Source organism: Orcinus orca, chromosome 5 (assembly GCF_937001465.1).
Source record: "Orcinus orca chromosome 5, mOrcOrc1.1, whole genome shotgun sequence".
Classification (NCBI taxonomy): Eukaryota; Metazoa; Chordata; class Mammalia; order Artiodactyla; family Delphinidae; genus Orcinus; species Orcinus orca.
Window position 1 is genome coordinate 71,507,935 of NC_064563.1, and position 26,642 is coordinate 71,534,576.

The 26,642-nt window shown below is 37.7% G+C and overlaps 1 protein-coding gene across 2 annotated transcripts in view; it reads right to left on the reverse strand.

Moving 5' to 3' along the window:
- Nucleotides 1-26,642, reverse strand: part of P3H2 (prolyl 3-hydroxylase 2) — a 168,785-nt gene that overhangs the window by 64,420 nt on the left and 77,723 nt on the right. The gene's annotated exons all lie outside the window — the stretch shown is intronic.

Below are 26,642 nucleotides of genomic sequence, written 5' to 3' on the forward strand. Positions count from 1 at the left end.
GCCTGTGCTCCGCAACAGGAGAGGCCATCCAAATTGTAAAGGAAGAAGTAAAACTGTCACTATTCGCAGATGACATGATACTATATATAGGAAACCCAAAAGACTCCACCCAAAAAAAATTAGAACTATTAAATAAATTCATAAAGTTGCAGATCCCTTCCTCCAGGTCAGTTAGTCTCTGATGGTACTAGAGCAAGTTAGGTTCTGGTTAGCTAGTTTCTCCTGAGGGCAGGCCTTGTTAAGAAGAACAAAGTTTCTCTGGTGTCCTTCAAAATGGTTCCTTTTCCCCCTCCTTGCAGGAAGCACGAGGGGATTTTCCTCTAATATTTACTGTGAGAACCTGGTCGAGTTTCTAGAGGTAAATTTCACACTATTGAGTGTGCCCCTCTATGATGGGGTCCTCCACTGGAGTTTTTAACTCTCAGAATTGTCCATACTGAACCTAAAGCAATTTGTCAATTACAGTTTAGGTTTTCCTACCCCTACACTGGTCTCCTCAGTGGTTTCTGCTAATTAGTCTCTGCTTCATAAGCCAAGATAACCTGTATTCATCTGTCTATCTCTCCAATCTTGGGAGCAGTGGGTTGCCCTACAGTCTCAACCTCTTTTATGGATCCTAGAATAGTTGTTGATTTTTCAGTCTGTTTAGCTCTTCACTTGTTGCTAGGATGGTATGGCAACATCCAAGTTCCTTATATGCAGAACCAGAAACCAGAAGTCTGAAATACATTTCATTTCTCAGCAGGGGGAAGAGTATAAGAATGGCACTATATAACCAACTTGATATTCTTTCTCTTGTGGAAAAGTTAGCCTGGTGTTTGTAGGATAAACTGGGAGTAAAGGGAGACTGGAGAAGAGGCAAAATTCCTGGAAAACATTGTAATTTTTTTCTCACATAAAGAAGAAGTATGTTGACTGTCTTAGTCACCTTAGGCTGCCATAATGAAATACATTGAATGGGTGGCTTAAACAAGAGATATTTATTTCCTCACAGTTCTGGAGTCTGGATATCTGAGATCAGGGTGCCAACATGGCCGGGCTTGGGTGAAAGTCCTCTTCCTGGTTTGCAGATGGTCATTTTCTCCTTCTATCCTCATATTTAGTGGGCCGCTCTCTGGTATCTACTCTTATAAGGGCATTAACCTTATCATGAGTGCCCCACTCTCATGACCTCATTTAAACCTAATAACCTCCCAAAGCCCTCACCTCCAAATGCCATCACATTGGTAGTTAAAGATTCAACATATTAATTTTGGGGGAACACAATCTGTCTGCTGCATTAGTCAAAGGAAATGTAAAAATTAAGGACATCCTTAAAATTTCAAAACCAGTCAGTTATGGAATATGATTGAAACAGCAATGGAAATCAGTATTTTTAGGTGATTCCAAAATTTTGTCGTGGGTTGAAGAAAATAATCATTTCATTTTGAACTTGGTTGTGTTTGGTATAATGGGAGGAATGCAAAAGAATACATCTCCTTAGCAGTGAAGAATCTTGACTGGAGAACTGATCAATTGAGAGTTGGGCAAGGTCTTCACCTAAGGCACACTTGGGATATTTGGTCCAGAGAAAGAGAAGACTTTCAAGGATGAAGCCATGATCAATTAGTATAAGTAACTCAGAGCAACCCAGAAGGGCAGGGAAAATGCCTTTGGGTCTGTGGTTAACCCTTATCTTGCTAAGAAGTGTATTCCCCTGGATGGTCATGAGAGTTATTATTTTTTAATGTTTTTATAGTTAATTAAGGATAAGATAAACTGTATTCAAAATTAAATTTATATAGGGTAAGATTTTTAGAATCTTTAATATGCTACTATGATAGTTCATTTCTATAAATTGAATTTTTTTTCTACATTTTTCAAACTTTTTTGACCAAAGAACCATCCTTCCTGCTTCAGAGTGACTCAAGGAACTAATCAGCCTTCTGAGACTCTAATTTGTTGGTATGTATATAGCGACCCACACTGTGGGTAAACTTCATTAACTGATGAAAGAATGGTTTAATTGTAAAATCATTACATAAGTGATCCCAGAATCCCAAAATGCAAATACTGAAATGGTCCTTATACATCATTTGGTGTAAGACTCCCTCCTCGAATACTTATGTGAATAAGATAACTAAAATATAAGGTGAAAAATTGTTCTCAGGGTCACATAAATCCTGATAGAAATGCTAGATCCCACAACCTGGTCTTCTAATTCCAAAGTTAATGGTGTTTCACTACTTCATTGCATCTAAGACTAAGTGGCCAATCCTTTTTATTTAGCAGGAAAATAAAGAATGTACCATTTTGGCTAAGTACATATAAAAAAGTTATACCCAAAATACATCCCTCCAAAAGACATAAAAGAATACTTTTCTCCATGCCACCCAGAGTGAGCAAAATTAAAGTTAAAAAGTGGTTGCTAATGAGTACAGAAGAGAACTATAGGATTGGGTTCAAATGAAGAGACTGGTTTGAATTGAACCACAGCCTAGAAAAATCATATCAATAGACTATAAAATTATATTCAGTGGTGAAAAAATAACTCCGGGTTTCTGATTTTAACTTTGCACATACTGTGGGTTTACATTGGCTTCCTTCCCCTTAAAATGTTATGTTGTGGCAGAGTTTAGCAGCTGCATGTTTGGTTTATACTAAGAAAAGATTGCCATTATGATCTTCCACATACGGAGTTCAATCCTCCCACTTTGTCTGCATAACGTAATATAAGGTTTGTATTTCTAGGGAAACTGAGGTTCAGGCCACTCCACTTTGTCTTTCAGTTCAACCTGACCAACATTTAATGAGGGTCTTATGCTGGGTATTGGGTGGGTGGGGATGATAGGGAGGAATGTGAGTTAGTTCCTGCTTTGTATTAGTAATCTGTGGGACGGGGTGGGAAATCAGACAAATACCTATAATTCAGGGTTGAGTATGATTAAGAGAAGAGAAGTTAAAAACAAATACTGTAAGGATTCAAAGTAGGAAAAAGCACTTCTAAATAGGTGGATTTGGGTCTAGAAAGTCTTCATGGAAATCTTATTATGAATATGGCATTTGTAATGGAACCTGAAAGATGGATGGAATTTCAACAGACAGAGACACCAGGAAGGGCATCTCACAATTGGTAAGACACCAATAAAAAGCGTTATCCATATGTAAGGATTAGTTTGTTGGAAGTACGAGTGTTGAGAGTGGCTTAAAGTATGTAAGAACACTTAAAAAGTAGGCTGGGGACAAAGTGGTATGGGTTTGAAGCTAAGCACATATTGTATCACATTTGGGGGAACACTTGAAACTTTCAGAGCAAATGGAGTGACTTGAATCTTTTGAAACTCGCTTCCAGAAACATCTCAGTCTCATTGGAAAGGAGTAAGTCTAGGTTACTAGGTTATACTAGGTCAGTCTGTAGTGAGGCAGCTTAGATCAATCCCACTGAGCTCCAGGGGCCAGTATACCCTACTCCATCCAGTCAGGTCTCAACCTGGCCTTTCATCCCTAGCGTTATGGAACCAAGCCACATAATCACACTCTGAAAGTTACAGCTGGTCAGGCATGCCAACAGAGTGCTAAATTGCCACATTTACCATTGCTGGAAGACCCACTTTCTGTTAGTCTAAAGCCTCTTTAAGGCTTTCAAAGACTGAAAGCCTTTTAAAGACTCCACTGCAAGTCCAATTTTCAATCAGAAAGAAATCCCAGCCAAGTTATTAAAATGAACATAGCCTTCCATCTGGGAGTTGCCATCTCTGCTCTCTTTACCCAGAACATGTGGTCCTGCTACAAAATAATATAAGCAGGGTTCATTCTTTTCATTTGAAAACATCCCCATGAGGCACTAAAGGAATTCTCACTTGCTTCTCCTCAGAGACAGTCAGGCAGAGAGATTCTGTTACGCTTTTATTAATCTTTGCCTCATGCCCCATGTGAGCAGATGGAAGTCTTATAGGAAAGGCTATATGAATTGCAATTATTAACTTTGTGCTTTCCTGTTCAGGAAGTGAGGATGTTGAAACCTATAAGAGGAAAAGAGAGATGAATGGGAGCCTAAATCCTCCTTTTCCTACTCCAGGCTCTAGTGAAAAAGAAGCTCAGAGCAAATGTTCATATTCTTAAAGGGAAAGTAAGTATGCGTGTGAGTACTTAAGATAAACAACAGTCTCCTACCACTTATTTTATGAAGAAATTTAACATAGCTAATCTCAAGTCATTATCATATGTAGGCTGGGCAGATATTAATGTCCCAATTTCACAGTGACAAAAATGAAGCTCAGAGAAGCTAAATAATAATAGTTGTTACTATTATTGAGGCCAGAGACATGAAATAAATGTCTTATATGTATGACCACATGTTTATGAGCTGAATTGTATCCCCTAAGTCTCATAGGTCAATTTAGGTGAACTCTTACCCCAGGACCTAAGGATGTGACTGTATTTGGAGATAGGGCCTTTAAAGAGGTAATTAAGTTAAAATGAGGCCTTTAGGATTAGGCCTATCTGGCCCTAATCCAATCTCACTGGTGTTTTTATAAGAAAAAAAGATGAGGACACAGAGAGAGACATCACTGACACTAGTGCATAGAGGAAAGGCCATGTGAAGATACAGGGAGAAGGTGACCACCTGCAAGCCAAGGAGAGAGGCCTCAGAAGAAACCATTCCTGCAGACACCTTGATCTTGAACTCGTAGTATCCAGAACTGTGAGAAAATGAATGTCTGCTGTTTAAGCCCCCCAGTCTGTGGTATTCTCTTATGGAAGCCTTAGTAAAGTAATATACAACATTTTTAAAACGAAAATAACAGCGAGGTGGGAATCAATAACTTCATTTGCCACTGAGAAAACTAAAAAGACTAAGTAACTGAATCTGACTTTAAACCCAGCGATGTCTTACACCAGAACTCGGGCCCTTCATCTCACTGCTGTATTCCCCCAAGTGATAAGCTGATCAATGACAATGCTAACAACTAAATTAGGGCATTGTAACTTTTAACTCAGTGTTCTTGCCATCAGAGTATCATGAAATTACCTTGGTAGGCCAGTTTTGACATTAAAACAGGGTGGGAAACAGGGTTAAGAAAAAAATAGAGTTCCAAATGAAAATTAAAATACCTGGTTTCCCTTATAATTTCTCAGGATAAGACCAGAAAATTCAAGACAAATGAATATTCTCTTCTAGGCATTCTGGAATGGTACATCTGTTTTTATTTATGGTACTTAAACTTCCCATTCTGAAAAGGAGTTTGATCAAAACTCTTCCTCTAAGCATCCTCTTTCACTTTATTGTAACCAAAAAGTTTTCCTAATGTAGAAAGCTCCCAAAGGGAAGATACTTTCCTGGTATTATTTTAATTAGCTGGTAAAGTTCCTGAGAAATGCTGAAAACTCATAATACCAGAGAACCAGACAGAGAAGTCTGCCTGGGAAATGTCATGGCAGTTTTGTAAAGCAGAGTTTCTAAGACTCCATACTAACTCTGATCTGATCAAATTAAAAGTGAAGTTTTTAACAATAGGTATGGACTAAATCACAGCATAATTATTTGGTAGAGTATTATACGCCCACTGAGACTAACGAGCCATGCGAAGATGCTCATGATATATTTGAAAGAAAAAAGCAGACTGGACGAAACTATGCACCCATTTATGTAATATAAACTCATTAAAAAATTTTATACACCAGATGTTAATAGCAGCTGTGTTCAGATGGAGTCAGGGAACTTAACTTAGGACTTAATAATTAATCTCTATTTTTCATCTTGTTTTCTAATTTTCAAAAACAAATATATGGTATGAAGAAACAGAAACAGAAATGGAGGTCAAATGGGAAAGTAAGCAAAAGTCAAGGTTTATTATGATTTCCTGAAAAAAGAAATATACTAGCCAAGGAAGAACTTAATCTTGGAAGAAGGTCTTTTAATACCATCAGTGAATTTGATTTCTAGAACTTAAGTAAGGCAAGTGAAATTCTGAGAAGCTGTGTGTGTGTGTGTGCATGAGCATTCCTGTGTGCATAAGGGCATCATATTTAAATGCACAAAGGCAAACAGCTGTGGGGAACTTTCTTGTGAACTCCTGTTCCCCTTAATCTATTGAACACACTGAAGCCAGAATAATCTTTCTAAAATGCAAGTCTGATCTTATCCCTCCCTGATGGAAACTTTCAAAGGCTCCCCCCTAGTCTGAGGCTAAATTCATAGTCCTTAAGTGACTCCCAAGCTCCTGCCTAACTGGTCCTGGTTTACTGGCCCAGACTTTCTTTTCACTATTCTCTGTTGCTTTCTCAGCTATGGTCCTGTTGGATTTTGTCTCAGTTCCATTTACTCTCTCCTCTCTGAATTTCTATGTTCTTTTTTTCGAAAAAAATATCCTTCCAAATCTTTGCGTAATTATTTCTTACTCATCTTTAGTTGTTTGCTTAGACATCATTCCCTCATAGTGCCTCCGTCAAGGCATTGCAATCGTCCACTGACATGCCTGAGTTCTCCATTGGTTCTCTTGGGGCAGAGTCATGAAGATGTTGTTTACCAGTATACAGAAAGTTATGAGATTTTGCAAGTTAAAGAAATTGATGCAGGGCTTCTCTGGTGGTGCAGTGGTTGAGAGTCCGCCTGCCGATGCAGGGGACACGGGTTCGTGCCCCGGTCCGGGAAGATCCCACATGCCGCGGAGCGGCTGGGCCCGTGAGCCATGGCCGCTGAGCCTGCGCATCCGGAGCCTGTGCTTCGCAACGGGAGAGGCGAGGCCACAACAGTGAGAGGCCCGCGTACCGCAAAGGAAAAAAAAAAAAAAAGAACACATAGTAATTCACACATTAGGTGTTCATGCTAAATGAAGAAAATTAACTTATCTTTGCATTTACAGAATGTTAGTCTAAAGTGTAGTCATGGTTATAAGTAAATATTTGTAGCTTTCAAAATGCTATTTGGTAAGGATTAGATGACAAATGACATATTTAAAGAGTAACATTTTCTCTGTGGAGTAAGCTGGAAAGGACACATATGTCTTTTTAAAGCACTCTCTTTTGCCAGCTGCTTGTATCCTTTCCTTCAATTACTTACTGTCCTGAGCCTGAATAATAGACTCCCGTTTTTTCTAAACGCTCTAAGTTTTAATCTGATGTTTACAACTGAACGTTAAACACTGATGGTGCCTTGCCACCGTCAAATGAGGTTACCCGTATGAACTCAGTGGAACGACAGATTCTATCAGTTAAGCTTTCAGGAAGATTTCTTATCGAAAGAAAAACCATCTCTCAGGGTGACAAAAACACTAGAGTGAAGGAGCAAAACTTTTCAACGAGCTACTTCATATTAGAGACTATTTAAAACAAAAAGTCCTTGAGTTTTTGAGAAGAAAAAAAACCAGGGAACTCAAAGTATTTACCAAAAAATATGTGTGTGCTTAATTGCACAAAGTCCCTCAGGCTGTCTGTGTATTGTTGTATTGTCTAAGTCCTAACAAGAGAACACAAAAGACTTGGATGGCTGCTGGGTAAGGAGAGAGTACTATCTCAGTGATGGAACGTAAGCAAGTCATATCTGCCACGGATCAAGTGAAATTAATGTGTGGTTTATTGGTATGTTACTGTTATTTTTAGTTTTAAACATTAGGACAGGGTAAGACTGAACAACTGGGAAGGCATCTTAACCTCTGTGGTATTGTCCAGAAGTCTCCCTTGAGGTGTCAGAGAATGACTAACGTTACCGAAAAGAAAGTTTAGGCTAAGACCTCTCTGAGCCTGCACGTCCGGAGCCTGTGCTCCGCAACAGGAGAGGCCACAACGGTGAGAGGCCCGCGTACAGCCAAAAAAAAAAAAAAAAAAGGATGCATTTGTAGAAAAAATAGAACAATATTCTCTCTTAATTTGAAGGTATACTCAACTCACAAAGAGCTCTGTCTCTATGTGGCTCTGATTGGCTATTACATTGCTGGTGATTAACCCTCCTTGGCACATCTTGGGTTTTCAGTAACTGGATGAAAGGCTGTTCATGTAGTTGTCCACTCATCAAACACTGGAGAGTTTTGCTTAATGTGTCAGTGTAGGCTAGCCACCAATTATACGTGATAGGCACACAGGACATGAGTGTGTCCATCACAATGTATCAATATCAACATAGTAAGAGATGACAGCATTGTGAGAGCTACAAAAAGTAGATAAACAATAATCGGGTGGTGAATTAAGTACAAAAGAGAGTGATGTGGGTATGCAGAACACTTAACTCAAAACTGGTGGCATTTATTCTATCCCCAAGTTTTTCAAATTATGGAAGATGATTAAAAACTATAGCACTCTCCCGATAGCTGTTTTCTGAAAGGAGGTTGGTTAAACTGGAACTACTAAGTCATTCTTTTTTTTTTTTTTTTTTTTTAAGTCATTCTTGAGCAATTTTTGAAGATAAAAATAAACTAATGATAATGATAAGAATCTGTTAGCAAACTGACTAACTGAAAGACATTTACTTAAATAGGCATAGACTTCAGCCAGCTACCTGATGACAGATTCATTGGTGGAAAGACAAGCAGGTCTGTCTTCTTGCCACATGGGATGGGGCAAGGGTGAAACATGTAAGAAGAGAAAAATATACAAATAAAACCTGTAAATTCCAAAGAGAAGACAGATTTTCCTTGTAAATATTTTCCCTTAGGACTTCTGACATCCTTTAGGGAAATGATGATTTTAACAACCCTGGCTTTGCATGCTGCTAGGTTTTCAAATATATTTTCCAGAACTGGAGGGTAAATGGAATGGTCCTGGCTGCCAAATGCTGATGGCTTCAAAAATCCTCTATGAGAAAAGAAAATTGAGTCAATTAAATCATCACTTCATCATTTTCGCATATGAAATATTGCACTGAGACCAAGAATTTGGTGTGGGTAAGATATCAGTAAATCTGATTTGATCCCAGTTTTTAAAAATAGGAGAAATTATTTATCTTTTTCTTTGTATTTGTCCTCAAGAAAAATACTTCTTTGGGAATTTAGGGAGAAAAAATCTTCTTTGGGAATTTAGGGAGAAAAAAACTTTCGGTGGCAAAATATAGACAAAATATAGACAATAGCTGATTTATGAGGAGCACTTATTACTTACAGGTGAGGAATTAGAAAGAGATAATGTGAAGAATATAGTACGTGCTGGTCTTTGAGGAAAAGCATGATTTGGCTATGAGGAGTGGGCGCTCGGCAAAGGTTTGTTAAACTAAAAGAATGAATGGGTGAATGAAGAAATACTTATTTCAGGTCTACATGAAATTGGAGAATTTTTGGAATTTTCTTTTCATTGAAATTCCATTCTCCAGTTGTATCCAAATAATTTTTATTCCTTCTGAGAGAAAAGTAGACAGGGGACCAAGAGGTACGGTTATGTGAGAAAGCATATCACTGGGGAAAGAGAGGTAAAACTACATAAAGGAAGGGATACTTGAGATCAACCTTGACAGATGGATAGGGTTTGACAGCTGAAAATGGAGAGAAAAATGTATTCTGGGAGAAGTAACTATAACTGAGAAAAGCATGCTATGTATTGACAAAGAAGTTCTAATTGGCTGCAGGTGAGGCTGATGATGGGGAGAGTGTGAATGTCCTCGAATGAATGAATGTAGACAACAGCCCTAAGCCCACAACATCCCCTGTGGCTTAAGTCAAAATGAGGGGCTCACTGTTTTCTATGCCATTCATGGGGGTCTTGTGGCTTCTCCAATGCCTTGGTCTTAGCCTGAGAGCCTTCTTTATCTATCATTCTGATCTATATCACTCTTCCCCATAGCCAGCAACATGCTCTCAAGCTGATATCTTCAGAACTGCAGAAAATTCTTTACTAGACTTGTGAGGAAGGAGACACTCAGGTAATGAAGAAAGTATGGGACCAGGACACAGGAGACATGGATTCTAGTTCTGGCAACTTGCTGAGTAAACTTAAGTAAGCCAATCGATATTTCTGAATCTGTCACTTCTGTAAAATGAAGGGCCAGGTGATCTTTAAGATGACTTCTAGCTTGCTGTGTTTACATATTTAGATTATATAAATTTTAAGAATGAAAGGCAAAAATAGTATAATCAACTTAATCCCTTTTAGAAACTTAATTGTAAAAAACTTTGAAGAATGTTTCAGTATATAACAAGCTTTACCCAGAGACCCTCCGGCTCACCCTCCCTTCACTCACTGAAGAATAATTCATTCCCATCCCATAAGAGACTGTATTCCACAGTAGAAATAGCACTTATCTAGTTCGGAGCTCGCGATGAACTCTCCTTGTCTGTCTTACTCATCCCCTTTTGACCAGCCTAGACCTACTCCTCAAGATGAAAGATCTACTTGAGAATGGGTCCCACATTTCTGATCTTTCCTAAACTGGCACCTTTAGGATCAGGTTTAGTTCAGCATCATTGCACTCACTGGGCCCATCTTACAGAGGGTAGATTGAGGCCCTCACTACTTTAGCCTTTTGGGTATTCCCGGAATGAGCCAGTACCTTTGGAGAACCACTTCAGACAAATCATAATGGCTATATTCTTGGCTGGCCTTAAATTCTGCCCAAAGGATAGGACCGGAGATGAATGGTCCACTGGAAGTAAGCAGTTAGAAAAATCTGGATAGAGAAGTTTGTGTGTATGTGTGTGGTGGGAGGGAGCAAGGAGGGGAATTTGCATTCGCTTTTTGAATGAGTGTTTTCCCTTGGAATTCAGGCATGCTGGTAGGTCTCTAGTAAATACACTTGCTCTTTAGTTTGTTGTTCTCTCTCTCAATCCTCTTAGTCAATCATCAGTCACTCTATCTCTGGCTCATTTATCCTAAGGGAAAGAAATCCACAACAGAGTTCACTGGTGGGATTTCCTGTTCTTCTGCTGATTTCAGTGTGTGGTAAATCCTAATCTGTCTTAGTTTAGTTGCCTGGTGTGTTTAATGGGAAGAACAGTAATGCTTAACTTTTATTCAATGTATCTTATTTTTTCATCTGGAATATGATTTGTGGAAAGAATGACAAGTTCATAAGTTACAAATCTAACATAAATTTACTATATTCCCACTGCTTTTTCCATTGAATCTCTGCAATGGAAAAGACCATAAGAGTCACTTGGCCAAACCTCCACCCTCTCTTCTGGTGCTTAAATCCTCTGCAAAGTTCTGTCAGTGGTCATGTGACTTCTTCTTGAATACCCCCAGTGACAGGAAATTCACAGTCTTCCGAAGCAGCCCATTCCAGCTTTGGACAGCTCTGGCCATTCCAGTGTCCTTTCTTATGCTGACTAGAATCTCTCTTAAAATTTCTACCAACTCAATCCACTAGCCACAGCCATTCCAAATAGGTCTAAGGTAGCCCTTCAAACGTGTGTACAAAATCAATGAGTTCTTTCAGTAAAAAATCTGGTTCCTTTAAGAATATTTTTATCGGTGGCTACCGATATCTTAGATCTGAAGCCAGATAGGTGGCAGCACACTCTATCATGGGACCTGCCCCATCCTCTCTCTGTGTGTTCCCTTGAATTTGTTCTTTAGCGCCTTTCCAGCTGTCCTGTCAGTCAGAAGTAGTCTTCCGTATCCTAAAGAATTCTGTTCAAGGAAGCAGTATATCATACGGCAATGTCATTTATTTTTCCTTCATAAATCAGGCAGCCATGGCTTGAGCAGTGCAGTGAAATTCTACTTACAAGTATACATTTAAGCCACCTCAGCTGCTCTCTCAGGAAAGAAAAAAAAAAAACTATTTTACTGTTGGTTCTCCAGTTACCAAAGTTTGGGAATCATCCCAAAAAATATTTCAAAAGGAGATATTATTTCCAGAGGCTAAATAGCACACACATGGGATGCAAAAGGTTTGTTGATTCTATGGAGCCAGTAACAGCGTGGTAAATATATCTGACTCCTGACAATAACCAAAATAAGTCCCAGAGACAGCTTGGTTAATGGGAAATGGATTGAAAAAGGAATTCTCCTCTGGCTTTCTCCTTAGCACATTTACTGCCAGCAGTACACAGTTATGTGTTTGCCATGGAGTTGCACCCCTAAGCCACAATGCATTATACATGTGGTATGAGCTGTTGAGTGCTGTTGATGCCGCAGCCCCTGCTAGTCTTGGAACAGGAGGCAAGCTTTGTTTGTGGATACACAAGCAAACAGATGAACGTTATAACTCTCCACAGTCGATCTCCTGAAAGGTTTCTCTCTTTCACTTGAATGATCTTGTCTCTGTGATTAAAGCCAAATTATTCGGGACATTGGAATGGTGAAAATTGGTCCCAAGCAGACAGAAAGTGCTTTAATGCCACAGAAAACTCTGTAATGCCATAGACACATATTCCCCCATATATACACATACATATTAACCTAAGTATAACCGATTCGAACAAGTCAGTGAAAAGGAAGGCGTTCAGCTTATCTTTCCCATGAGTTACCAGGTGAGTGAAGACACAGCAGTCAATTCCATAGCCTTTTATGAATTTATCCTTTCATTATGAAAGCTTTTACATGCAGCTGTTCAGAGTTATATGAAACTTTATAAGGAAGTGTTATTTTACTCAGCAAAAATAATTTCTAATAAGAGGACATCTACTTTAAATTACTTTCTTAGCCATTGTGGTTAGTTTTGCTAAACTAATTATTCACAGTTTCTCACCAGTTCAATCTCACTTGTACACAGATGCACATTTCTGCAAAATGATAATGGTAATAATGATAATAGTAATAGCTACCACGCATCGTACTGCTGTGCTAAACACTTTAAATATATTATCACATTAAGTCTTCTTAACATCATTATAAGGTGAGTGGTAATCTCATTTTTACAGATGAGAAAAACAAGGCTTAAATGTTAAATATTTCAGGTATTTCTAGCTCTACTACTTCACACTGGTAGTTTACCTTCACACTATAGGCCTAAGGAGAAAATGAATTATAAGTGGTTGTGGATGTATTTCCACATGTTATCACTTGGATTTTTACACTCCTCTCTTTAAACAGTTCACTATTCTAGGACAGACTAAATATTTCTGTCTTTCCCTCTAATACAGATGTCTGTAAGCTCCTTGTGTGGTAATGGGCCAGATTACTATGGAAATAGATGCAGAAACCTTAATGCCACTGTGACTAATGTAGGAAGAAACCACTGGATTCTATACCACTTGTTCCTATCCAAAATACACACAGGAGACTTAGAACACCCAAGGAAATTTAGACTTAGCTTGACCAAGACCTCCCTTCAAAAAGTCAAGAGAATTGCCATTCATTCAGTAACTGGGAAGATTCAATACAGTCACTTCTTTGACCTGACATTTAAGGAAAGTTTAGTCAGACAAACAGAAGAGAAAAATCCCCACGAGGAACTGGCCCTCCCAGAGTCTGTGAACACAGACTCCTCTCAGGCAATGGAGGTTAATGACACTGATATTACTTTAACCATGTTTTTCCCTAGAATAGACACCTATTTTTATGCCAAAATACAAGGTATTTCTTTCTAATCCAGAAGTACAATGTGAGAATCTCATATTCAGAATGGCTGGAGAGGTTAAGCTTAGTTTCCAGAACTGAGAAATGGTCAAAATACTCAGCGGCATTGGTTCAATGATTTAATGATTTAGTCTTACATGAGAATGTCCCTCTATCCTTACGTCCATAAATGGCAGGATGCTTACAGTCATTCCCAATTCAGTTGACCCTTGAACAACACAGGGGTTGGGGACCCATCCTCCACGCAGTCAAAAATCCCATATAACTTTAGAGTCAGCCCTCCATGCAGTTCCCCCATACCTGTGGTTCAGCATCCTGGGATTCAACTATTAAAAACAATGTGCGTATAAGTGGACCCATGCAGTTCAAAGTTCTACGGTCAATTGTATTGTTAATTTGACACTTTGTAATTGTAAGAAGACAGATGAGCTGGGTCTGTCTTCCATTTCGAGAACCTCAAACAAGTCACCACACTGCCCTCCTAGTTTCAATAAACTCATTAATGAAATAGCAGTGATGATTCCTGCATGGTCTACCTCGAGGGGTTGCTGTAAGGAGCAAATAGAAAAATCTATGTGACACTACTTAAAACTCACCTACACAAATACATACACCAGCAAACCCACAAATGAGGTTGCTGCAATTATTTCTATTTCAGTATGCCTTCTCTCCATCGTGATGACAAGAACTTGCCATATTTTCTTGTTATCTTGAGTATTTAGGACAGATAGGCATTTAGTGAATGTTAACGATAATGATGAGAATGAAATTAAACATGCCTTGCCCAGTGGACACAATTCTGCCAGTAGTCATGATTGCTGGCAGCAAGAGGTGGCACAAGCCTGAGGACTTTGATTAGAAAGGTTCACAGTTGGTCTACTTCTGTAATAAAATAGGAAGCTATGACATTAGTTCAAAGTTTCTTCCATTAACTGTGGTGACCACCACCTCCAGAAAGGCTAAGCCTTCAACATCAGGTTTCTGGTGCAAACAAAGGTAGTGATTCAAGAAACCTGTATCACGTGTCTCCACCACACCAGATGAAGTCAGCATGCAAGTGGGTCATCTGGATAATGTAAAAGTCAAAGAGATTTGGGAGAAAGTAAAATCAATTAAAAGTAAAATCAATCCCCAAAATATTCCTTTTGGGGAACACTGGGAGATCTTTCCTAAGAGCCAAGTTTGTCTCTTCTTTTCCATCTTAATCCAACCATCTTATCCGTTCTTTTTTTATTTAAGCAGCTTACTGGATCCCCAAATATAGTATCAGCAGTAACTTCAAAGAAGCCATGATGAGTTCTTCAAGGACTTACCCTCATAAGCATCTTTTTTATGGTTGAACAGACCTGACCTCCAGGTCTCATCTTAAAAATCAAAGCTTTCCCCTTTCATGAAAGCCTCCTATGTCTGATCAGTCCCAGCTACACAGCAAAGTTAAATAGGGTCACAGTTAAGTGTGGGTCTCTAGTGTGAAGCCCATCCAGGGGTGGGGTGATTTTTCCTGTGCGTGGTCTGGCTGGGCAGCTGCCACAGACACACGTTGATTATTTTAAGCCCGCTGAAGTGCCTGAAGACTAACTGGCCTTTCAGAAAGGCTTCCTGAGGAGTCATTTTTCCAAGGAGGAGTGAACTCAGTCAAAAATGTAAAACAAAAGAAAGCAATGTCTACAAAATCCTAGTTAAAATGCTGGAGTGAAAACTGGCTGGTTCTGCAGTTGCAAGGAGCTTTTAGGCATACTCTAGTCCAAATCCCACAATTTTGTAAAAGAAGAAACTGAGAACCATAAAACAGAAATGATTTTCCCAAAGTCACTTGGGAAAACTCCATCCCCAAGGCCCTAACTAACCATCTTTGACTTATACTATGCTAGTCTTCCAGATGTTTAGTCTAAATAATGCCTAACTACAGACTTCTGGAAACCCATGCTTACAGAACACCCAACATGAAAAGTTTCCAAATAATCAAAACTTTGGATTGAAAAATTAATATAACCACAAAAAACATTTGAGCAGTTTCAGAGATTTCACACCTTTTATGTAAATGTTTTAATCTGATGGAGAAGTAAACACATCAGAAAGTACAAAAATGTTTCCCTTTCTTATGCATCATTGTAGCTCATTAAAGTAATAATAACCTGCCTCTGCCTCTGCTTGTTTTTTAGCATTTCTTGAGCCTGGAAAGTGAAATTCAATTGGCCTGGTTCACTTTGTTTTTAAAGTCTTCCTTTTTTGATTTTTTTGGGATTTTCAACACTGCTATAATGCATAAATCCAAAACAAACACATTTTTACTCACTTATAATTTCCTTTTTTGAAAAAGTAGCTTCCTCTTCTCTGCAAATATTTTATTCCTAGATTATGTAAACCTTTTCTCAACCAGTTTTTAAAAATAAAGTCCACACTTAAAGCTGAAATTGTACAAATTTGTAATATTCATACTGTCAGATGCCTATCTACCTGGCTACCCATCAGCTAGCCCGTCCATCCATCCATCCATCCATCCATCCATCCATCCATCCATCTATCCATCCACCCATCCATCCATCCATCCATCCATCCATCCATCCATCCATCCATCCATTGACTTCCTTTCTGTTAGCCTATTTACTTAAAAATGAGATTCTTGAGAATTCTTATAATGCCTTCCTCATAGTATTGTTATAACAATTAAACTGAAATGAGGAGAGCTTTGTAAACTGAACATATCATACAGATACTACTTGTTCTAATGTTGCAGCCTGGTTCTTCAATCAGTGAAATGCATGGTCCTTATTAGGAGCTCTGTGAAAATTTACTGGGTGTATAAAGCTATGAAATTAAAAGTTTAGGCAGGGGTGAAAATCTCTAAATTTTATTTAAAACATTTGGCTTTCTACAAGCCAAGCACTGTTTTAGGTGATTTACAAACATGAACTCATTTAATCCACATAACGCTCTTATAAAGTAGGTACTATTGTCATTCTCATTTATATATGGGGAAACTGAGGCACTGAAAGTAGAAGGAACTTGCCCAAGTTCATAGAGTTGGAAATAAGAGAGAACATAATTCCAACCCAGGCAGTTTGGCTCTGAGGCATGTGATTTTAAGCTATGATGTCTAATTCCTTGCCATTTAGCTCTGGAGAGAGAAAACCCCAAATAGATAATACCGTGCTCTGAAGTACGGATGATATAAATTTACCTCTGTGTTCTATCCATAAGGACAGCCAGAAAAGGGTATCACAGCCAGCTAATTCCACCCCTATGTAAAATAACTAATGAGAGGAAGAATGGCTGGGTACCTGAAAAGTCTAAAATAGAAGAATTCACTGTAAGAAATTATGTCCATATAACGAAACATAAGATTATAAAGAAGGAAGTCATTACTTAACCTATATTGTAAATATCTGTTGTATTTTCAGTAACATAAAATTAAGTAGCTCTCTAAATAAAGTAGATGCTGTTAATATTACTGACCCTTAAATGAGTAATGGACTCAAACTACTAATTTCCAATCATTCCCCGCTCAGGATTTCATGTAGCCGTCTTCCCACTGGTTGCTGGTCCATGTGTTTTGCACACAGGAGGTCCTCTGTTCTGGGTCTGAGCATACACCCTCCTCCCTGTTATCACAGAATACAGTTCTAAGACCAGGCTTCTGCTCCCCGCTTTGTCTATATTGCTGACTGAGCCCTCTGTACTCCATTCCTTGGCTTTTCGTTTGAAGTGGCTCTCCTATTCCTAGCAACAAGTTCCCTCCATTTCCACACATTTCCAGAAGAGTGACTGATAATCCCAATATCGTCCACGATTTGAAACCCAAATTTACAGTACCATGCCCATAAGAGACAAATAATAAATGTTAGCCCTTTCCTTAAAGGGATAATTACCATATTTAGCAAAAGAATAGGAAAGCCACTCTCACCCAGCATACCCAGTAGTAATCCGTTTGTGTCCTACTTTAACAGAGCGCAAAGTCAGGGTTAGGGGTTTCATGTAAAGTCAGGATTGGAAGGAACAGGGATACATGTTTAAAGAGCTATCCCAGCCAAGCCCTGGAGTCCAGAAATCCTCCACCTCTTCTTTTAAGTTGACACACTTGAAGGGGATGTTCCTTGTTAGATGTTTCCATGCTGAGAGGCTCTCATGGTGATGCACCCAGATCAGCAGCCATAGCTCAAACCAAGGGTCTTTTTTTTTTTTTTTTCGGTACGCGGGCCTGTCACTGTTGTGGCCCCTCCCGTTGCGGAGCACAGGCTCCGGACGCGCAGGCTCAGCGGCCATGGCTCACGGGCCCAGCCGCTTCCCAGACCGGGGCACGAACCCGTGTCCCCTGCATAGGCAGGCGGACTCTCAACCACTGCGCCAGCAGGGAAGCCCCCAAGGGTCTTTTTGACCATAGGTGTCTTGGCTTAATCTTTGTAGTGCCCTGCATGGGGTGTGATATGCAGTGAATGTTCCTAGAATTAACTAAAATTCTATGATTCTTAGAATGGAGACCCTGTGTTCTATTATGACGTTATTATTATTTGGGGTTTTGTTTGGGTTTTCTCTTAGTTTCCTTACAAAGTCCATTCTTTAAAAGCCCAAAGATGTCTCTGAGGATATAAGAGAAGAAAATGATAATGTGTCAGGACTTGGGCTAAGCGAGTCTAGGGAGAGGAGAGTGAGGAAAGCAAGGAGAAATTTCCAGGAGCCAAGATGGAGGTAGAAAGCAGGAAGTTGCCATTAACTCACAATGTCCCTTACAGGCCTCTTTGATTTCTATTAGGTTCTTGCCAACTCCTAGAAAGCCGGCCTGTGTTTCTTAAGTAAATATTTTATTACCTCTTAAGGACAGGGTGAGGGTGGTTAATATTTACTGAGTATCTATTGTGAATTTGGTATCTTGCTGACATCTCACATATGTTATCTGATTTAATGGAGCTCTCAATAACTGAGTACCAGAAGCTGGTGATCCCAGCAGCTGAGACTATTGATTCAATTAACCATGAAGCCCTTGTATCAGAGATAAACCTCTTATTTAATCTCTTGCTGATAATTATTAACAAGAAAGTTTTAGGGGAGCAAAAATATCCAGGGATTTTTAAAAACTGCAGACTGTTACCCATATTTATTCTTAAATAGCCCCCAACTTGACAATTTCATTTGGTGAGAACTGTATGTTTACATGTCAAATTGTGGTCATTCCTTCACAACTGATAATCCTTTAGAAATGCCAATAGGCAATAGGAAATTGGTGACTTTCTTTCTTTTTTCTCTTTTTTCATTAAAGTATCTGATCTGTGTCTTGCATTCAACATAATTTTGGACTCAGAATCATATTTAATGACAAAATATTAGAGAATCATTATCCACAGTGCTATTTAACCCTGTTCTGGAATTTTGATCAATAAATCAAGATATGACAAAAAATTATAAAAAAGACAAAATTTATCATTACTTGAGGAACAAAAACAATTCGCTAAACTGTTAGATTTAATGAGTTCAACCAAGTAGCTATATAATAGATAATACAAAAACTGTTTAGTTTTCCTGTATTCCTTTAGTAAACAATTTAAATATATAAAGATAAAAGATAACATCTACAGATTGAATACGCAAACCTTTAAAACAATGACTTTTGTAAGTTATGTATTACAGCCATTTGAAGAACACTAAAATTTCACTAAAAGATAGAAAATATCTAAATAATCAGAAAAACAGTGAGTTTCTCTTAAACTTGACCAAATGATTCTGATGTTCCCTTGAAAAACTGAAAAGACCAAAGAGATAACGTTTTGAAAATCAAAAGCAACGAGGGCAAATTTGCTATAATAAAGCCACAGTAATGAAAATACTCTATTAGTGAGAGAAAATTGGACAGAAAATCAGTGGAACAAACTAAATAGCCCATAAACAGATCTTAGAATATAAAGGAACTTAATATAGTAAGAATGAGGCAATACCAATCAATGAGAATAGTATGTGAATTCAGTTAATGATATTCGAAAAACTGTTGATTATTTAGAAAACATCACTTTGACCTTAGCCTGAGATCAAACTAAATAATAAACTGCAGATGGAGTAAAGAGTTATAGGCACTAAAATGCATTTCAAATTATATATTTAAAAAATCTAGAATAAAATGGATGCAAATCAATAAAATTAGAAATGAAAAAGGAGAAATCACAAGTGACACCTCAGAAATACAAAGGATTATAAGAGACTACTACAAATAACTATATATCAATAAAATGGACAACCATGAAGAAATGGACAAATTCTTGGAAACGTACAATTTTCCAAGACTGAACTAGGAAGAATTAGAAAATATAAACAGACCTATCACAAGTAATTAAATTGAAACTGTAATTTAAAATCTTCCAACAAACAAAAGTCCAGGACCAGATGGCTTCACAGATGAATTCAACCAAACATTTAGAGAAGAGCTAACACTAATCCTTCTCAAACTCTTCCAAAAAATTGCAGAGGGAGGAACACTCCCAAATTCATTCTACAAAGAAGCCACCATCACCCTGATGCCAAAACCAAAAAAGATATCACTAAAAAAGAAAATTATAGACCAGTATCACTGATGAACATAGATGCAAAAATCCTCAACAAAATACTAGCAAACAGAATCCAATAACATATTAAAAGGATCATACACCATGATCAGGTGGGATTTATCCCAGAAATGCAAGGATTCTTCAATATATGCATCAATCAATGTGATACACCATAATAACAAATTAAGAAATAAAACCCATATGATCATCTCAACAGATGCAGAAAAAGCTTTTGACAAAATTCAACACCTATTTATGATAAAAACTCTCCAGAAAATGGGCATAGAGGGAACCTACCTCAAAATAACAAAGGCCATATATGACAAACCCACAGCAAACATCATACTCAATGGTGAAAAACTGAAAGCATTTCCACTAAGATCAGGAACAAGACAAGGATGTTCACTCTCACCACTCTTATTCAACATAGTTTTGGAAGTCCTAGCTACAGCAATCAGAGAAGAAAAAGAAATAAAGGGAATACAAATTGGAAAGGAAGAAGTAAAACTGTTACTGTCTGCAGATGACATGATAATATACATAAAAAATCCTAAAAATGCCACCAGAAAACCACTAGAACTAATCAATGAATTTGGTAAGGTTGCAGGATACAAAATTAATGCACAGAAATCTCTGGCATTCCTATACACTAAAAATGAAAAATCAGAAAGAGAAATAAAGGAAACAATCTCATTTACCATTGCAAGAGAAAGAATAAAATACCTAGGAATAAACCTACCTAAGGAGGCAAAGGACTTGTACACAGAAAACTATAAAACACTGATGAAAGAAATCAAAGATGACATAAAGAGATAGAGAAATGTACCATGTTCTTGGATTGGAAGAATCAATATTGTGAAAATGACTATACTACCCAAAGTAATCTACAGATTCAGTGCAATCCCTATCAAGCTACATGGCATTCTTCACAGAATTAGAACAAAAAATTTTACAATTTGTATGGAAACACAAAAGACCCTGAATAGTCAAATCATTCTTGAGAAAGAAAAATGGAGCTGGAGGAAGCAGGCCCCCAGACTTCAAACTGTACTACAAAGCTACAGTAATCAAGACAGTATGGTACTTGCACAAAAACAGAAATATAGATCAGTGGTACAGGATAGAAAGCCCAGAGATAAACCTATGCACATATGGTCACCTAATTTACGACAAAGGAGACAAGAACATACAGCGGAGAAAAGACAGACTCTTCAATAACTGGTGCTGAGAAAACTGGACAGCTACATGTAAAAGAATGAAATTAGAACACTAATGAACACCATACACAAAAATAAACTCCAAGTAGATAAAAGACCTAAATGTAAGACCAGACAGTATAAAACTCTTAAAGGAAAATATAGGAAAAACACTCTTTGACATAAACCACAGCAAGATCTTTTTTGACCCACTCCCTAGAGTAATGAAAATAAAAACAAAAATTAAAAAATGGGACCTAATGAAACTTAAAATCTTTTGCACAGCAAAGGAAACCATAAACAAGACAAATAGACAACCCTCAGAATGGGAGAAAATACTTGCAAATGAAACAACAGACAAAGGATAAATCTCCAAAATATACAAACAGCTCATACAGCTCAATATCAAAAAAAAAAAAGTCCAATTAAAAAAATGGGTGGAAGACCTAAATAAACGTTTTTCCAAAGAAGACATACAGATGGCCAAGAGGCACATAAAAAGATGCTCAACATCACTAATTATTAGAGAAATACAAATAAAAAGTACAATGAGGTATCACCTCACACCAGTCAGAATGGCCATTATCAAAAAATCTAGAAACAATAAATGCTGGAAAGGGTGTGGTAAAAAGGGAACCCTCCTACACTGTTGGTGGGAATATAAATTGATATAACCACTATGGAGAACAGTATGGAGGTTCCTAAAAAACTAAAAATAGAACTACCATATGATCCAGCAATCCCACTACTGGGCATATACCCTGAGAAAACCATAATTCAAAAAAGACATGTACCACAGTGTTCACTGCAGCACTATTTACAATAGCCAGGACGTGGAAGCAACCTAAATGTCCATCAACAGATGAACGGATAAAGAAGATGTGGCACGTATATACAATGGAATATTACTCAGCCATAAAAAGAAACAAAATTGAGTTATTTGTAGTGAGGTGGGTGGACCTAGAATCTGTCATACAGAGTGAAGTTAAGTCAGAAAGAGAAAAACAAATACCGTATGCTAACACATATATATGGAATCTAAAAAAATAAATAAATAAATAAAAAGGTACTGATGAACCTAGTGGCAGGGTAGGAATAAAGACGTAGACATAGAGAATGGACTTGAGGACATGGTCGGGAGGGGGAAGCTGGGGTGAAGTGAGAGTAGCAGCGACATATATACACTACCAAATGTAAAGTAGTTAGCTAGTGGGAAGCAGCAGCATAGCACAGGGAGATCAGCTCAGTGCTTTTCGAAGAGCTAGAGGGGTGGGATACAGAGGGTGGGAGAGAGGCTCATGAGGCAGGGGATATGGGGATATATGTATGCATATGGCTGATTCACTTTGTTGTACAATAGAAAGTACCACAGTATTGTGAAGCAATTATACTCCAGTAAAGATTTATAAAAAAAAAAAAAAACAGATTTTGAAAAAATAAAATAAAATACATGTGAATATTTCTTATACCTACATAAGGATAATTTTATTATGCTTAGAAGTGATGGAAGACACAAGTAAACTGCAAATCAATTAAAATACTAAATACCCTAAAATAAACTATAAAACAACTAGAATAAAATATTTGTAGACATTTCTGATTTCTATAACGGAAGACATCAGTAGGAAAAGCTTGTCAATGTGAACATAGACAAACTAGAAAAAATAAAACCAAAATAAACCCTTATGTATACCTAATAACATAATCATGTGGGAGAAATATTTTTAAACAAATGTTAGCATCTTAATATACAGGGGGTTCTTGTAACTTTTAAGCAAAAATCACTAAAACTCTAATAAATATCCTACAACTCACAAAGAAACAAATGCAGGTTGGTAACGAACATTTAAAATTTCAGCTAAGATTTGTAACAAGCATTTTAAAAGTTCGACTAGAGATAGCTGACCAATACTCACTAAAAGTGCCAAGATCATGAAAGACAAATACTGACTGAGAAACTATCAAAGTGGAGGAGACTAAAGGGACATACCAACTAATACAATGTGTGATCTTGGACTGGATCTTGGAGCAGAAAAATGACATTACTGGAAAAATTGATGAAATTGGAATAAGTCTGTAGTTAATAGTATGGCATCACATGTTAATTTCCTGGTTTTGACAATTGAATGTACCATGGTTATATAAGTTGATAAAATAAGGAGAAATGGGTAAAGGATATCTTATTTTTGTAAGATGTCTGTCCTATTTTTGCAAGCTTTCTATAATTCTAATATTTTACTCAAAATAAGAAGTTAAAAAGAATTAAGTCACCATGTGACTAAAGGGGAAGAAAGAAAGCATAATAAAATGTGTTGTATGCTATCAATAAAAATAAACTGCAAAGTTTTTCTTGGGGAAAAAATAGCTCAATTACATAAGAAACAAAGAATTACAAACAAGAATTAACAAACCGTATGGTTTAAGCAGTTTACAAAAGAGTGCAGAAGCCCATCTAGCCTGAAATCCCATGTTTATGTTTCTTTTCCCAAGCAGAAAGGAGTAACATTCATATTCTATCACTCAAGATAAAGAGGTTTTCCCCCTTTCAACAGTTTTGTTCTTTTACAGTCAAACATTCAATAAACAGAAATTTGCAAACAACGGTTCCCTTGGCAACCAGGGAAGCTCTTGTTTTCTGCTTTTGGGTATATATTTGATTTCCTAACATAGTTCTCCCTACAATTTCAAGCTCATATTATGAAATACTTTTTAACGCAATGTTCAACCGAACAAAATGTTCTAAAAAGATTTAATGTTTTTCCCCATCAAGTGGCAACATAAGACTCGCATGATGTAAAAGCATGTAAAGGAATTTACATAGACTTCTAAGTAACAGTGCTGTGCAGAGGGCTGATTTAAAGAGGTAGCTGATATACCTAATCACATATCAATAATTATTCCTCATAATCTCAGTCAAAAGTCTGATGTAGTAATGATGGTGACACTCAAAAACCCTGACAGCCAGACTTGCATTTTCTGTGTTGGTATTCCCTCTAGGTATATTAGGGACAGCCATTAGTGGTATAATATGAACAATGATTTGCCTCAGAATTTGGACATCATCTTTCACAATAAACGTGGGAATCCAGCGGTTTCTACAGGATTGCACAGTTTCGGATATAAACAAAAATATAGGGAAATATTCACATATTTTCCAGGTGATTCCAAGCACTCATATAAAAAATTTGAAAACAAAGAGAAGCTAGACTCAAAGCTCCATACTGTTTGATTTCATTGATAGACATTCTTGAATTGGCAAAACTTGAGGAACAAAGAGATCAATGGTTGTTAGGGACTGGGGGCAAGGGAGGGGATGAATATAAAAGGGCAGCGTGAGGAAATTTTGGGGGGTGATGGAACTGCTCTGTATCTTTTTTTTTTTTTTTTTTTGCGGTACGCGGGCCTCTCACTGCCGTGGCCTCTCCCGTTGCAGAGCACAGGCTCCAGACGCGCAGGCTCAGTGGCCATGGCTCACGGGCCCAGCCGCTCCGCGGCATGTGGGATCTTCCCGGACCGGGACACGAACCCGCATCCCCTGCATCGGCAGACGGACTGTCAACCACTGCGCCACCAGGGAAGCCCTGTACCTTAATTTCGATGACAGTGATTACTTGACTCTATGCATTTGTCAAAAGTAATAGAACTGTACACCGAGTGAATTTCACTGTATGAAAATTCAAAATAAATACATTTTAAATATTTGAAAACATCTGACTGAATTATATTTCTTTCTCTTCTCTTTCTCCTTCTTGTTTTGTTTCTAATTTGCTTCTTTAGCCATTAGGAATAGTTGTCAAAACAAAGGACTTGGCAACAGAAGACCAGCATTTGACCTTTGACTCCTGAATTATTTGTTGCATGACTTTAGGAGAACATTTTAACTTCTCTGGTTCATTATATATAAAATGGTTATGAGAAGAATTGACACCCCACCCATCCCACTGTATTTAGGAACTGAGTGAGTTAATCAGTATAACATCCTATAAACATTATCACATTTTATCTGAACATAAAGCTTATTACATAGGTAAAGTTTTAACTCACTAAAAATTACAGGGTCTTAAACAGTTAAATAATTTATTCTCTATTTTGAAATTGTGATTCCATTTTGGGGGACATCCTTTTTGTCATTCCGTTTTGATCCACCAGCTATGATCTATTTACCAATTCTCTGTCACCCATCAAGGAACCTATGGGTTTCCCTTTTACTTCTCCTATTTTGTTGATATGGTTAACATGCCCTTTGCCTTAATTTTCACTAAAAGGCAGCAGGGTTGGGGTGTTGCACTATTGATACCTCAAAGTTATTCTTCTTTAAACAAAAGCAAGAACCATCTGTTGAGCTTGAGGGCATTTGGGAGATTTGAAGCAAACCCAGATCTCATGTAGGAATGTCTTACCAGGCTTTCTTCCCCTAACATGTGCTGCTAATTAGCACTGAGATTTGGAGTAGGGGAAGGGAACAAAAGGTATAAGCAGAATATGTGCTCAATTGTTAAGGACGTTTAGTTTGTCATAGATGGGAAACTGCAGTGAAGAGTCCCTGGAAACGACCTACTAATAATTTTATTCTATTACAATCACTGTCTCTGCTACTGTTATACTTCTACAACATTTGGCTTCCCATTTTTCCACTTTCAGAACAAAATTTACCTCTGAAAGTCCTAGCGGTCACTACCACCTCCTTCCTACCTCTGTTCTTCTCTAATATGAAGTGGCAGTTTCTGTCTTTTTTACCACATGACTCTCCCTTTTCTTCCAAATTCTTTCTCACTGGTTTTTATGTCGTCTTTGATTCTCATTTGAGAAGTTTGCTGTCAACTAATGATGCAGCCTACTTATCACACGTGTCCCCAAACAAATAGCAAATAATGAGTATACACAGACTACATATATATGTGTGTGTGTATATATATGTATATATTCAAATATATATATTTAAATAAATAAAATACTAGTGAAATCCTATCAGAACAAACGCCAAGAGTGATCTAATCATCTTGCACTTTGGAACTGTCTTGAAATGATTATTCCTTAATGACTAACAACATTTAAAGTAGTATATCACTTTATAGTTGACAAGCAGCAACCTACAGATATAATTGCATCAGGCTTACTATAATCTTGTGAGATCATTCTTTTTTATCTCCGTTTTAAAAATAGTAACATTGAGTCTCAGAAAGAATATGAGAACTTACGATTGCATGGAGACAAGGCAGGGAATTCAACTCATAATCTAATGTCAAAACACATTCATCTCTATTCTTTCTATTTCTTCCTCAACCTCATTCACTCAACCTACTATTGACCTTTATTCAAAGGAAACAAAAGTAGTTCTCCCAAGTTTCCTTTGTAGAATCTGACAGAGGCCAGGGATATCCCCGGCTCTGCACTAGCACAGTGGTCACCCTGCTCCTGCCCTTACTATGATATAGACTAGGCAGTTGTCATGGTGTATTAGATACTTACATTGATTCATTTAAAAACAAAG